Source organism: Lissotriton helveticus, assembly GCF_964261635.1.
Source record: "Lissotriton helveticus chromosome 1_1 unlocalized genomic scaffold, aLisHel1.1 SUPER_1_unloc_14, whole genome shotgun sequence".
Taxonomy (NCBI): Eukaryota; Metazoa; Chordata; class Amphibia; order Caudata; family Salamandridae; genus Lissotriton; species Lissotriton helveticus.
In genome coordinates, this window is record NW_027611653.1 from 1,582,777 (window position 1) to 1,596,719 (window position 13,943).

At 45.8% G+C, this 13,943-nt stretch overlaps 1 protein-coding gene and 1 long non-coding RNA gene across 2 annotated transcripts in view; one reads left to right on the top strand and one right to left on the bottom strand.

Annotated features, from left to right (window-relative positions):
* Positions 1–13,943, top strand: part of LOC144805533 (uncharacterized) — a 297,575-nt gene that overhangs the window by 176,532 nt on the left and 107,100 nt on the right. The window lies entirely within an intron of this gene.
* Positions 5,909–13,943, bottom strand: part of LOC144805556 (uncharacterized) — a 54,426-nt gene continuing 46,391 nt past the window's right edge. The window contains exons 4-5 of the long non-coding RNA XR_013605542.1: positions 6,192–6,360; positions 5,909–6,096 (exon numbers count right to left, since the gene is read on the bottom strand). This is a non-coding gene — a long non-coding RNA (uncharacterized LOC144805556). The remainder of the gene's footprint in view (positions 6,097–6,191; positions 6,361–13,943) is intronic.

Genomic DNA, 13,943 nt, shown 5'->3' on the forward strand with positions numbered 1-13,943 from the left:
ATACATTATTATCAGAGACTATACTTGCCTCTTGGATACAACTTTACAATGGAATTTTAATAATTTGTGTACAGTTGTGTGTATATAATAAAACAACCTCCCCACCATAATTGATCTGTCTATTCATCTTTTTGGGATCTGGAGTAGCATGCTACTCGCCGAAAAGCACTTCAACACTTCATCAGGGGTAGCAAGCGCTATATAAATGCAAAACCTTCCCTCTTCTATCCCCCCACAATCTTTTTTAACCCAACTAACAGACCAACATGTCCAGCTCTCATATACATTTTATATTTCCCTATACTAATTCATCACTAATCATTTTTGGATCCTAGAGTAGTGTGCTACTCACCGAAAAAGCCCTTCAAAGTTCGCATGGGGTAGTAAGTGTTATGTAAATGTAAATACATTACAATTACTGTTTACATCGGGCTGCACTAACACGAGGATAGAAGTAGAGTGGGGATTAGAGTTTATCTGCCCAGAACAAAGCATACTACAGAAAGTGTGTGAACAGTCTATATGTTGTGCGCCTGGCAGAGAAAAACACAGCAGAGGTGTGAAGAAGGTAGGTAATCTGATGGTCAGACCTATGTGGAAAGATGCAATCACTTTGGGCAGAAAAGAGGGCTTATATGGAGGACTACTTTGTCCGGATGGACAACAAGAAAGGGAGGTCTGGAAGATAAGCCTGAAGCTCACTCATCCTGCAAGCAGAGGTGATGGTAAGCAAAAAACTAGTCTTCAAAGGAGGCGAAGAGGACAATTATGTAGGCGCTCAAAGGGAGCACACATAAGATAAGTGAGGTCAACTCCCACTAGGGCATTACGAAAGGAGAAGGAGGAAATAGAAGAGTAATGCACTTCAAAAATCTGTTAACAATAGGATCGTTGGCCATGCTCAAGAGCTCGGGGTACCAGACTTGGGACTGATCGCGTTTGATCTACTTCAGCAATCTTGGCAGAAGTGGTACAGCAGGCCTCAACTCCACTCGCAACGAAAAGGGTTGCCGAGCGAAAGCCGCCTTGGAAACTCTAACACGCAGACCTGCTGACATTGAGCGTTCTCTTCGGTGGCGAATAGATCTAACCAAGGCTCTCCCCACTGCTGAAAGAGACCTAGCACGACCTTCGAGTGAAGAAGCCATTTGTGATCCATCATGCACTGGCGGCTGAGTTTGTCCGTCCTTGCGTTCAGTGAACCTGTTAAGTGTTGAACTACCAGAGATATGCCCTGATGTTCCAGCCATGTCCAAAGGTGAAGAGCCTCTTGACATACGGTCCACGACCCCACCCTGCCCTGTTTGTTGCAGTACCACATGGCGGTGGTGTTGTCCGTGAACACCTGCACCACTCTTCCTTTGACAGAAGGAAGGAATGGCTTCAGTGCAAGACGAATCGTCCAAAGCACCAGAGGGTTGATGTGTTGCCTGGACTCCGCCAGAGACCAGAGGTCTTTGATCTCCACCATTCCCATATGGCTGCCCCAACCCAGGAGTGACGCATCCGTCACTACTGTGAACTCAGGTTGGGGAAGGAGAGGGATCTGCTGTTGACCCAATCCTGGTTCCTGAACCACCATTGCAACTGACTTGCAGTCCCCTCCGAGATCTGAACGTCATTGGAAAGATTCCCCTGGTGCTGCACCCACTGGAACTTCTGGTCCCACTGCAGAGCACGTATATGCCATCTGGCATGATGCACCAGCAGGATGCAGGAGGCCATGAGGCCCAGCAGCCTCAGGGTCATTCTCACCGAACACCGGGATGGAGGCTGAAACATCGGTATCATAGCCCCAATATACTGGACTTGCTGCTAGGGAGGATAGACCCAAAACTGAGCTGTGTCCAGAACCTCTCGGATGATAAGGAGCTTATCGGATGGAATCAGGTGCGACTTCAGCACGTTAACTGAGAACCCCAGCAAATGCAGGCAGTCCGTCGTAGTCTGGAGGTGGGAGACGACAGCCTTGGCGAGCTCACCTTAAACAGCCAGTCGTCGAGAGGGGAAGACTGGAACCCCTGATCTGCGCAGATGAGCTGCGACCAGCACCATCACTTTCGTGAACACCCGGGGGAGGGGGGGTGGGGGGGTGGTAATGTCAAAGGGGAGTGTGGTAAACTGAAAATGCTTGTGGCCTACCGTGAACCGTAGGTAATGCCGGTGGGCAGGCAAGACGGGGATGTGAAAGTAAGTGTCCTGCAAGTCCAACGCTACCATCAAATCTCCAGGGTCGAAGGCAGACAAGACCTGAGCCAAGGTTAACATCTTGAACTTCTTCTTTAGGAGGAAGCGGTTGATGTCCCTGAGGACTAAGCTAGGATGCAGGCCTTTGTCCTTCTTGGGTACCAAGAAGTAGTGGGAGTAGCAACCCCGACCTACTTCTGGCACAGGGACGCCTTTGACAAAGAGATCCACAACTTCCTGGAAGAGAAGGGCCAAATGATCCTCCGACATGGGATGAAATCACCACAAACTGCATGACCCTTATGCACTCTGCTGCTTGCGGAACTCCGCGTAGACCGCCAGAGTTTTTTTGTCACTTTGCGGAGTTTCTCACTGAGGAACTCCGCATAGGCTTAATCTTACCATGAAAAAATAGATATCAGTCATATGTTAAGAAACAAGGGTGAGTAGAAACCTTTTGGGTGGAGTAAAATTTAAGACATTATTATTGTGATTTTTTGGGCAATTAGTTGATTTTTGAAAGCACTAACACTTCTCTGTGTAAAGTAAAGACCTTGAGAGTTTTGTAACTTTCAGATATTCAAATTGTGGATTCTGTTGCAATTAAAAATATTTCCAGGCCTGAAATTTCTTTGGAGGTTGCATGCGGGCAGCCTAAGTTATCCTGCAAGAGTTACTTGATGAATCCTATTGCAACTACAATATGTGCTCTCTCATGTAAAGTCTGGTTGTTAGAAGCTTTTCTGCAACTCAAGATACGCCTTACTTTTCACCTGGTGTGGATGCACTTCTCATGTTTAGTGATATCTCCTTTCTGAGTACAACGTTTCTGGCTTTCCCCTCCTGTATATGGCTTTAGTCCAGTGTGAATTCTCTCATGTGAAATGACATTGTATTCGAGACTAAACCTTATCTGACATTCAGAACACACATAAGGCTTTTTTCCCCCGTGTGAGTTCGCTCATGTCAAGTGAGAAGTAATTTGTACCCAAAACATTGCTTGCATTTCGAGCACTCATACGGTTTTTCCCCAGAGTGAGATCTCTCATGAAGCATAACACTGTCTTTCAGATTCAACCTTTTATGGCATAAGGATTTTCTCCAGTGTGGAGTTTCTCATGGTGAAATAGCGTTTTTTGCTGCAGCTTTTTTGTCATTAAGAGCACTCATAAGGTTTTTCATCAGTATGCAGAATCGCTTATGGTTAGTGAGGCTGTGCCTATCAAATAGGAATTTCTGGCATTCACAGAAATTGGTAATGTTTTTTCCCTGTGTGCGCCTGCTCATGTAGAGTGAGATTGAGTTTAAAATGTATGCTTTTCTGGCATTCGGAGAACTGATTATTTTGATGGTGTGTTTTCTTATGGCGCTAGTAACCATCTCTACCTCTGAATCTTTCCTGACATTTAGAGCACTGATACATTTTTTCCTCTTGTGTGGTTTCTCACATGTTCAGTGAGATGAGATTTTTGGCTGAAACATTTTAGGCATTCGGAGCACTGATAAGGCTTTTCTCCAGTGTGGATTTTTATATGCATAGTGAGACTGCTTTTTACACTGAAACATTTCTGGCATTCAGAGCACTGATAAGGTTTTTCCCCAGTGTGGATTCTTGTATGTTGAGTGAGTCTTATTTTGTCACTGAAACATTTCTGGCATTCAGAGCACTGATAAGGTTTTTCCCCAGTGTGGAATCTCACATGTGCAGTTAGAAGTGATTTAAGTCTGAAATCTTTTGGGCATTCAGAGCACTGATACGGTTTTTCCCCTGTGTGGATTCTTATATGCACCGTGAGAGAGCGTTTTTCACTGAAACATTTCTGGCATTCAGAGCACTGATAACGGTTTCCCCCCGTGTGGATTCTTATGTGCCGTGTGAGACTACTTTTTGTACTGAAACATTTCTGGCATTCAGAGCACTGGTAAGGTTTTTCCACAGAGTGGGTAAATGCATGTTGATATAGAGTCGCTTTGAAACTAAACCTTTTCTGGCATTCAGTGCACTGATAAGGTTTTTCCCCAGTGTGGAATCTCAAATGTGCAGTTAGAATAGATTTACGGTTGAAATGTTTTGGGCATTCAGAGCACTGATAAGGTTTTTCCCCAGTGTGGAATCTCAAATGTGCAGTTAGAAGTGATTTAAGTTTGAAATGTTTTGGGCATTCAGAACACTGATAAGGGTTTTCCCCAGTGTGGATTCTTGTATGTTCAGTGAGTGTGCTTTTGTAACTGAAACATTTCTGGCATTCAGAGCACTGAAAAGGTTTATACCCAGTGTGGGTTCTTATATGCCGAGTGAGACTGCTTTGGACACTGAAACATTTCTGGCATTCAGAGCACTGAAAAGATTTTTCCCCAATGTGGGTTCTTATATGCAGAGTGAGACTCCTTTGGTCACTGAAAGATTTCTGGCATTCAGGGCACTGATGAGGTTTTTCCACAGAGTGGGTTAATGCATGTCGAAATAGGCTTGGTTTGTTACAAAAAACTTTCCTGACATTCAGAGCACTGATAAGGGTTTTCCTCAGAGTGGATTCGCATATGTTCAGTGAGATGAGATTTACGGCAGAAACTTTTTTGGCATTCATCGCACTGGTAAGGTTTTTCCGCAGAGTGGGTTAAAGCATGTTCATATAGAGTCGCTTTGACACTAAACCTTTTCTGGCATTCAGAGCACTGATAAGGTTTTTCCCCAGTGTGGATTCTCATATGCTCAGTGAGATAAGATTTACGCCTGAAACTTTTTTGGCATACTTTGCACGGAGAGTGGTTTTCCCCAGTGTGGATTCTCATATGCTCAGTGAGATAAGATTTACGCTTGAAACTTTTTTGGCATACTTTGCACTGAGAGTGAATTCCCCCAGTGTGCATTATGTCAAATTCTGTGAGATAAGATTTATGGCTGTGTCTATTTTGGCACATGTAACTTTTCCCCCCAAATTAGGTTATTTTGCTTTCTTTGAAGTGGTTTTGAACACTGAATTTGTTCTCACAGGTCGTGTTTTTATAAGGTGTATACCTAGAGTTAATATCTCTACGTTTAGTTTTCTCGTGCTTATATGCCACGGTAAGAGGGAACCCGATTTTAGAGTCAGGCTTGTTTAGATAATGTTCAGCATTTATCTCTAAAAGAAATTGTGTGTATTCTTCTTAACACTTCAATTGAGCAAACTATGTCTGGAAGCAGCCCTATAACACCTGTCGAAATGTTTCTAGCAGATAATAGTCTTTAGGTTATAGCCTATCCGGCAGCAACTTATTTTGTGACTGAAGACTTTCTCAAATTTATTTGTATAGGTTCTTAATAATGCAGTGATAAGGTGTTAGTCTGATATTTAATAATTAAGCTGATAAGTACCTTTTTGTACTGACGTCATGGCAGTAACTGAGGGTGTTAGAACGTGCACAGTACTATTGTGGATCACCAGTCGCAGAACATCAGTTCCTTTTACCCTTTCTTTGTTTGGTGTAAGGTTAAGATTTGTAGTTCTGAAGACGAGGATGTATTTACATTACCTATAGCGCAACTGTGCTCATTTAATCCATTTTTATCTTTAACAGTTTTACATATCACTCACGCACAGCAGATAATGTGGAGGCGATTTACATAGAATTACAGAACAGTACACAATAAAAAGGAAACAATCTTAGATTGTTATGAACACAATAAAGTGGTGAATTTTTAAGGTTTTCGCAAGAGTGAGCAGAATGGGTTGTGGTTTTCTACCCAGAGGCAGATAGTCTCAAACTTGCGTAACTGGTTAAAAACGGTGTTGAACAAAGGTGATTTTCCAATATTTCGGTTGTTAACGTGTCAGCTTCGGAGTCTTCTTTCAGCGTCTTTTCTTTGATGGTCTTCAGAAGAAACCTTTTGTTATAACTTTCTTTTATGCAGTGTGTGCTTCCTCTCTGGAATTACATGATGTTTTAGATGAACGTTATTCTGTGCTCAGATATGGCTTTGCTCTGGATTGATGAAATGCTAAATTAGAGACTTCACTTACAGTATAGTACTTTACTCAGCTCCCACTTCCTTGCCACATCTAGATTTTGGAAATTGTTTAAACGTAGAAGGCAGGATGACCTTCAGTTTTTCAAAATAATCCTTCTTATGGCACTGACTTCAGTTGCCTGGTGCTAAATCTTGCTTTCTTCGTCAGTAATTTCAATCACCTATAGTATTAAAATTAAATAGTTAATACATGAAAATTTCCAAAAATATAATTTACAAGCCATATCAATGCAGAGTTGCAGAATTTTGAAAATGTTGAGCTGTTTTTCAGACAGAGCAGAGTGTAGAATGGTAGCCTGAGAGTACTTGGATGTAGGAGTGAGGATTTATAGAATTTTCAACATTTTATTAAGCTCACAAAGGATACATGCACCCTATGTACTTGTAACATTGAATCCCAAAGGCAGAAATTAAAGTCATATGCACTGGCACCAAACAGATATTTAAAAAAGGATACTATTAATTAACTTTTAATCTAGATTTCTGGGACGGGAATTTCCCCTCCATGGACAACAGGCATTTTCCCCTGCCCTGAGTTACCACCTACTTGTATCTGGTATTCTGACTTTTGAGTTTGGCCTCTGCCGCACGCAAATCTATTGTGTATTGCGAGTACTATGCCTAGACATATCCCTCAACTATAGTCCAGAGTATGAATCAAGGGCAATGAAATTAAGGCGTACTTTTATCAGTCAGTCAGTCAAGAAGCTTTTATTCGATATGCAAGATATCTTATAAGCGTACACAAAATACAGTAACAAAACTAGAGAAGACATTATTTTTAAAAAACAGTATTTGAATGTTCCTTAAAAAGGATAAAAAGACATATGATGTCAAGATAAATTAGCTAAAAATGAATTAAACCACAATTGACAATCTCTTGCATCGGATCAGCCAAGACTGCTTTAAAAATTTGGCTACACCACAAACAATGGGGGGGGGGAAGTGTCCGTCATTAGAATGCGCAGGGCTACTAGATAACTACTCGTGCCCATATTGCGACAAAGGGGTTTAAGACAAAAACTCCTAGATTTAGCATAGTCGGGACACTCGAACAGGATATGCGTAATGGATTCTATCCTGGTGGGACAGCATGCACAAAAAGGAGACGTGTGAACACATGATTTCCACTTAGACACCAGTGCACCGACTGGGAGGGAGCCCACTCTAAATTTAAAATACAATGCTCGATCAAATGGAAGGGTAATTAGGTCCAGATAGGGCTCGTAAACCACTGTATCTTTTTCTGTTAAAAAGGCAACTGTGGATTTACAATGTCCAGAGTTTGTAACTAGCTGGTCCTTAACCCAATTCTAGTATAATCTTTTCAGGACCTCTTTTGGTGGAGCCGATCTAGATAACCAACAATTCCCCAGTCCCAGTTCCTCCAAAAGTTTTTTGGTGTCTCTCAGCCACTTGATTTTTGCCCAGCCGCCCAAGCTCATTATCTCAGCCAACCCTTCAGCATACGATTTTAATTCTTCGCCCCTCCAGATGCGTGCCCATAAGAGGAGTGGGCGAAGGCGGGCTTGGTCTTTTATGTTCTTACATCCTGTGTCCAGCAGCACAGGCACTGTTGGAGTGCTTGGTGGGATGGCGATTAAGGATTTCAGGAGCTTACTCTCTGCTGATGCCAAGGAGTCCAGACAGCAATGCCCCCACAGTTCGGCCCCATACAAAGCTGATGTTACTACCTTGGCCTTGTAGATGTCGATTACTTGGGCAAGCGACCTCCTTGGTGATGCCCGGAATTCCCTCAGGAGGGCACCTCCTACTCTCTTATGGTTCAATACCATCTTAGCCATGTGGGGCGTCCAGTTCATGCTGTCCGTGATCCGAATTCCAAGATAGTCAAATTCGGATACTTTCTCCAGGGCGACAGAATTGAGAGTGGGGGGGCGGCCCAGTTTCCTTGGGGGATTTAGGACTAGAAACTTAGTTTTGTCCACGTTGACTGCTAAGCCTTTTGCACCGCAGAAGTCCTGGAAACGAGTTAGCAGTTTCTGCAGGCCTTGCGGAGTCTTTGATATCCGGAGCGTGTCATCCGCAAAGAGCAGGGTGGGGATCCTCACTCATCCGAGACAGGGGGCGTCGGCTGGTTCTTGCTGGAGATATTCCACCACCCCATTCACATATAGTGAGAAAAGGGTGGGGGCCAAAACGCATCCCTGTCTCACACCCCTAGACACTGGGATTTTCTCTGTTAGCTCTCCATTTCTTCCCCAGCGGACCTGAGCAAAGGTATGAGCATGAAGGCTTATGAGAAGGGACAGGATGTAAGGAGGCAATCCCAGCCCATGTAGCACCCTCCATAACTCCTCCCGGGGAACTAGGTCAAAGGCAGTCCTCAGGTCTATAAAGGCCAGGTATAGGCTGCCCTTGCCTAGCTCCACCACCTTCCACCCAAGGAGTGCCAACCTAAACGCCTGCTCAATCGTCCCCATTCCTGCCCGAAAGCCTGCCTGGAAGTCTGATAGTATTTTATTTTCCTCCACCCAATGAAGGATCCTCCCAAGTATGGCTTTTCCTGCTATCTTTTGGGTGGAGTCTATAAGGCTTATGGGGCGGTAGTTTCCCGGGATTTCTCTGCATCCTTTTTTATAAATCGGGACCACCACCGCCCCCTTCTAGGAATCGGGCACTGGCCCTCCCATCATAATGTCATTGAGGAGTGCTGCAATAACCCTTCCCCATACCACTGGATTTGCCCGCATAAGATCCCCCGGTAGACCATCTGGGCCTGCTGCCTTCAGGGGGGCTACCCACCCTATCACCTTTTCAATCTCTAAAGGTGTAAAGAGGTTATAGGTATGGGGTCCAGATACCACTGGGAAGGTCGCCCTGTCACTTAGTTCCCCATCCGCCGGACGATATAAAGCCCCAAAATGATTTACCCAGCTTTGAGGGGGAATACTACAGGGTCTCATAGTTTCCTCGGGCCTGTTCCGGGAGCCTACAAGGTTCCAAAAGCCCCTTGAGTCTTTACTTTTGCTAGCAAGGAGTAGGTCCTCCCAAAATTTCTCTTCCCACTCCGTCCTAGCACTTTTAAGGGATCTATTGTAAGCCTTCCTTGCTTCCAGTATAGCACTGTGGGATTTATGTTTCACTGCCTCTACGAGCATTGTTTTGTGTACCCTACATGTTTGCGTGTACCAACCATTACCCTGCTTTTTTCCTCGTTTTTTTCCTAGCTTACAAGAGGGGATAGTAAAGACATTGGTCAAAGCCTCTACTAAAGAGACAAAGACCCCACTAGCCATACCCACCCCTGTCGGGAGAGACCCCAGATTTGACTCAGCTTGATTTAAAAGGGTTAAGATTTCTCCAACTCTTTCCTCAGAGAGGACCAGTTTAGCCCATTTTAGGCGCCTACCACAGAGGGAGACCACAGACTCGTCAGGGGGAGCTACTGCGGGATTAAGGGGACCCTTTTTAGGAGAGCACCACCACTGGACCATGGTTAAGGAAAGTGGGTTGTGGTCACTATCAATCGTTGGGACCACCACCATATCCCTCGCTTGGCTCCAGAGACACACCTCTAGTAAGATATAGTCTATTCTAGAGGTGTGTCCTGGTCTATTATATGTATGAGCCCCCACCCTATCTGAAGTTGTCCTTCCGTTCACTGCTCTTAGATTTGATTCAAGGGTCAGGGAGTATAGTTGTAGCGCCACTTCTGTCCATCTCCTGATGGGTGGAATCTCTAAAACTGGGATCCCTAGCCTAGCATCCTCCTCGTCCTGGTCTAGGGCAACATCCGAGCCCAAGGGCTCGAACGTGCAGTTCATGTCTCCCGCGACCAGGATGCATGACTTGTGTGGGGTAATGTTCAAAAGGGACCCCAGGAGAGATAATACAGAGGACTTCCTCCCGCCCTTAGTTCCTCTAGCGTACACATTGTAAACATTCAGTATAATTCGTCCCCTAGGGTCTCTTAAAATAATATTTTGAATGTCCGGGGAGCCTGTCTGTGGCTCCTCTATTCTGCAGTCTAGTGAAGCTGCTACCCATATGAGCAGGCCACCCGAAGGGCGTCCTCTCCCTGATTCAGAGGATAGGGCAGGCACAGAGTGGGAAGAGAATCCCACCCTATGTACCGGCTCCAAACTCCAGGTCTCTTGAAAGATGCATAAGGAATGCTCATCCACCAAGGCATTCCAATCTGGAAGGGCCAACTTTCTTGCGATCCCTGCGATATTCCAGCTGAGAACCTTAAAGACCTGGTCCGTCACAGCTGGTGTGTCGCCGGTCGCAAGAACACTACTGGCCGGAGACCTCACTGAAGGAACATACAAATTACAATCAAGAGGAGTCGGCAGAGAGACTACCGACCCACTATCGCTTACTGATGAGGGAGAAGCTGTTCGTGGTAGTGACCCTACTCTAGGGCCTATTCTATTAACTGATACTATATCTGTATCTGCAGTTTCCCTCGTGTCGCCCTCCTGCAGTCAACAGGTTCCTGGGCCCTGCGGGTTCAACCCGTTGGCACCAGGACCCCCAGCCCTTTGTGGGTCCCAATTTTGGCAAAAGCCAAAAGTACTAGGACCCTCCCAAGGCGGCGTGGCAATTTGCCTGGGGTAGAAAAAGGTTAAGTCCACTACTTTAACCCCTTGTGAATCCATGCTTTTTATAGGGCCACAGATGGAGCTCACTACTCTGGGATCTTGGAAGTTTATTATTACACAGTCCCCCTCCTGTGTTTTTTTTCCTTGCCCTATCCACCCTACTCTGCGGACACTTAAGATAAGCCCATCCACACCAGTCGAAATAGGCTTGTTTGACTTTAGCCAGTGGATGCACTTATTTTTTAGTGACTGGTGGTTTTCCAACTGTCCTTCCTTCAGTGGGGGAACATTTACCAGTACTGCAACAAAAGGTTGGCAATCTGGTGGGAGGTTTATGGGGGGGATCTGCCGTCGTAAGTTAGGACGGACCACTGTGGTAACAGCTGGGGTTGTAGTTAAAGGGGCAGTTTTGGCAACCATTCCTGACACTGATCCCTTAGTTTTGTCTTGTTTGCCAAGTGTTTGACTATCTTTAGGTTTACCTTTACTTGCCAAGGGCTGCTTTTGTGAAGTTTGCTTGGATGTAGATTTCGCAACCCCTGTGGGCGTTGTCATTCCCTTAGGATGAGGCCCCGCTACAGGTGGGGTAGGAATTTTAGGGACTTGGGCTCGCACTCTGCTAGGTTCAGTCTTATTTGACCTGATGGGGGAATTAGAGTCTACCTGTGGTGACGAGGAAGCTAGAAGAGCTACCTGGGCCGCACTCCCCTCTAGGCCTATATCCTGGCTGTTACCCACTCTTTTTAGGTGTTTGAAGGTAGTTTTAAGTGAGTAAAAACCATCTAGGGTTGATTGCTCCAGTTTGTCTATTCTAGCCCCCAGGCCCTTAACCTGAGTCAACAAGGGCATCAAGAGACTATTTACCCTCTCCAGAATGGAATCAATAGTCATGGGGACGATAACCGTGGGGACATTATCAGTACTATTACTAGGGGGCGTGCAGTTATTTAAACCCATTGGTAAGGCTACAGCATCCCCATCCACCTCAGCCTTATCCTCTGGGACCAGCCCCATTGCATTATTCCTGCCCTGGCCAGAAGGCTTTTTTGTTTGTTTATAGAACGCAGCCTGTCTCACCTGCCTCTTCTTATTAGAATTGGCTGCCTTTTTACTTTTGTCCCTTTTCTTTTGCTTACTTGGATTGTGCATCGATGGCGCCCCATCTAGATTTACTATGGTAGGGACTGGCGGTATTGGTAATGGTGACTGAGTTGCACCATTATTTGGGGGCATAGGTGTTACAGGTAAAGGTGGTGCAGTTGAGCCGTCCTCCTCCTCAGTGCCACTAGGAGGAAGCGTGGCCGAATGCTCCAACCTGTCTATATTTTGCCCTAATTCGAGCAGCGAAGGGGGGTCAATAGGGCAACCCGGGACAGCGACGTGGGGGGCACATTGGTCTCGCTCACAATCCGGTGTCAATGCCTGTGCTATGGCCCCCAAGGATGAGCGTCTAGAAGGCAGGTAGTCCTCCCACGGTTATGGAGGTCGCTGGGCTGCAAGACGACTTGCCTTTTGGTTCTGGATCATCCAGGGATGCAGACAGGCCAGTAGGACTGGGACCAAGACAATAGTTCTCCACAGTTCCTCACCAGCAGAGAAGGCTGCAGTGCCCTTAGGTCGCCAAGAACTGAAATTCAGGGTCTGGGGATGCCACCTAAAATCTTGATTTAAGGGTGTTACAAGGGAGTGACAGGTAGAGTCTAATGGGCCCCTTTCCTGGGGTGTCTACACCCTCTATCATGCCCACCTCCTACGGGAAGGGGACACAGTCCTAGCCCTGATTGGATAAGTCCCATCATCTTCAAGACGGTGGGCACTGCAAAGTGTACTTCACCTCGCCTCCAGCACCTGAGGGATGGAGTTAACAGAGGGGGCGGGGGCACACCTCCTGTTGTATCTAAGGTTTCCACCTGTCCTTGCGCCTAAAAGGGGGTGAGGACAGGAAGATCGCTTGCTCCCTCTAACAGGAGAGGCTGGGGCCACATTACAAAGGCGGCAAGCCCTTTGAAATTCCTTGCCACAGATGGCTCTTCCTGACCAGGGGTGGAGTGAGCACCTCCACCCAGGAAAGGCATCGTTATCGACCTCGAAGTGCACAGGCACTCTCCCCATGAGGACAGAACACACTCTGGTGGTAGCAGGCTGGCTCAGGCCAGTCGGTGACCACAATAAGGATTGGTAGATTTTAGGGGACCCCTCTAAGGGGTACTCTGTGTGCAATTTTTAATAAATCGGACACTGCAATCATCGCAGGTATATTTCCTAGGACAGCGAAAACTCTACAGCAGGTCTTGCTCATAGTCCTTATACTGTGACTGCCACTACTGAACATTAATCTTGAATTGTTAAACCAGGGCCAGGATGTGGACAGGAGCCAATGAACAGGAGGGCAACTCACCAGATAATAGAAGTCTTCTGTCTTCACACTCACTCAGAGAGAACAATGCCATCCCATGTATTGCATGACAAAGAGGCCACAACCCTCAGTGAAACACTCACCTCTCAGATGTGATTCGTTAATAAGAATAAAATGAACAAAACAGGTCCCTGGGGACCCCGCAGATACACCGTTCCTACCAGTACTATAAATGCCTGGGGTCCCGCAGGTAAACCTAACAGTGCTACAAAGGCTTAGGGGCCCTACAGGTAAACCTTTCCTAACCCAGTGCTACAAATGCTATGTGCTCAGTGCAGCAGGACTGGGCGCTCTAGGGGCGCAATTAAGTTGCTTGGCATTTATCTACCCTTAGCTAAGCCACGTGATAAAGGCAGTAGATCAGAAGTAGCTCTCACTATCGAAAAGGTGAAGACCCTGGTATAACACAAACGCAGACATGCGGTTAGGCTCTACCACGACATGTAGTAAACTAATAATGTATGTATCTGTAGGATTAGATTGCATTGCAGGTTAATTCTTATGTCACTATTTTCCGCATACAACATACAACATAGATTCCTCACGAGCACCCCCTGATGAAGGGAGAACCCCCAAAATGAATTGGGCAGACTGAATTTGAATTTACTTGAGGAACATTGGATTTTGAAACTGATTCTCTGAGAATAAATATGCTTAAACTGGAATACAGGTGGATTTGCTTCCAAGGGAAGGAGACATTGATGCACTTTTGCGGGTACAAGCTGTGGAGCAGGAGACACAGACCAGATCTAGTCTGGAG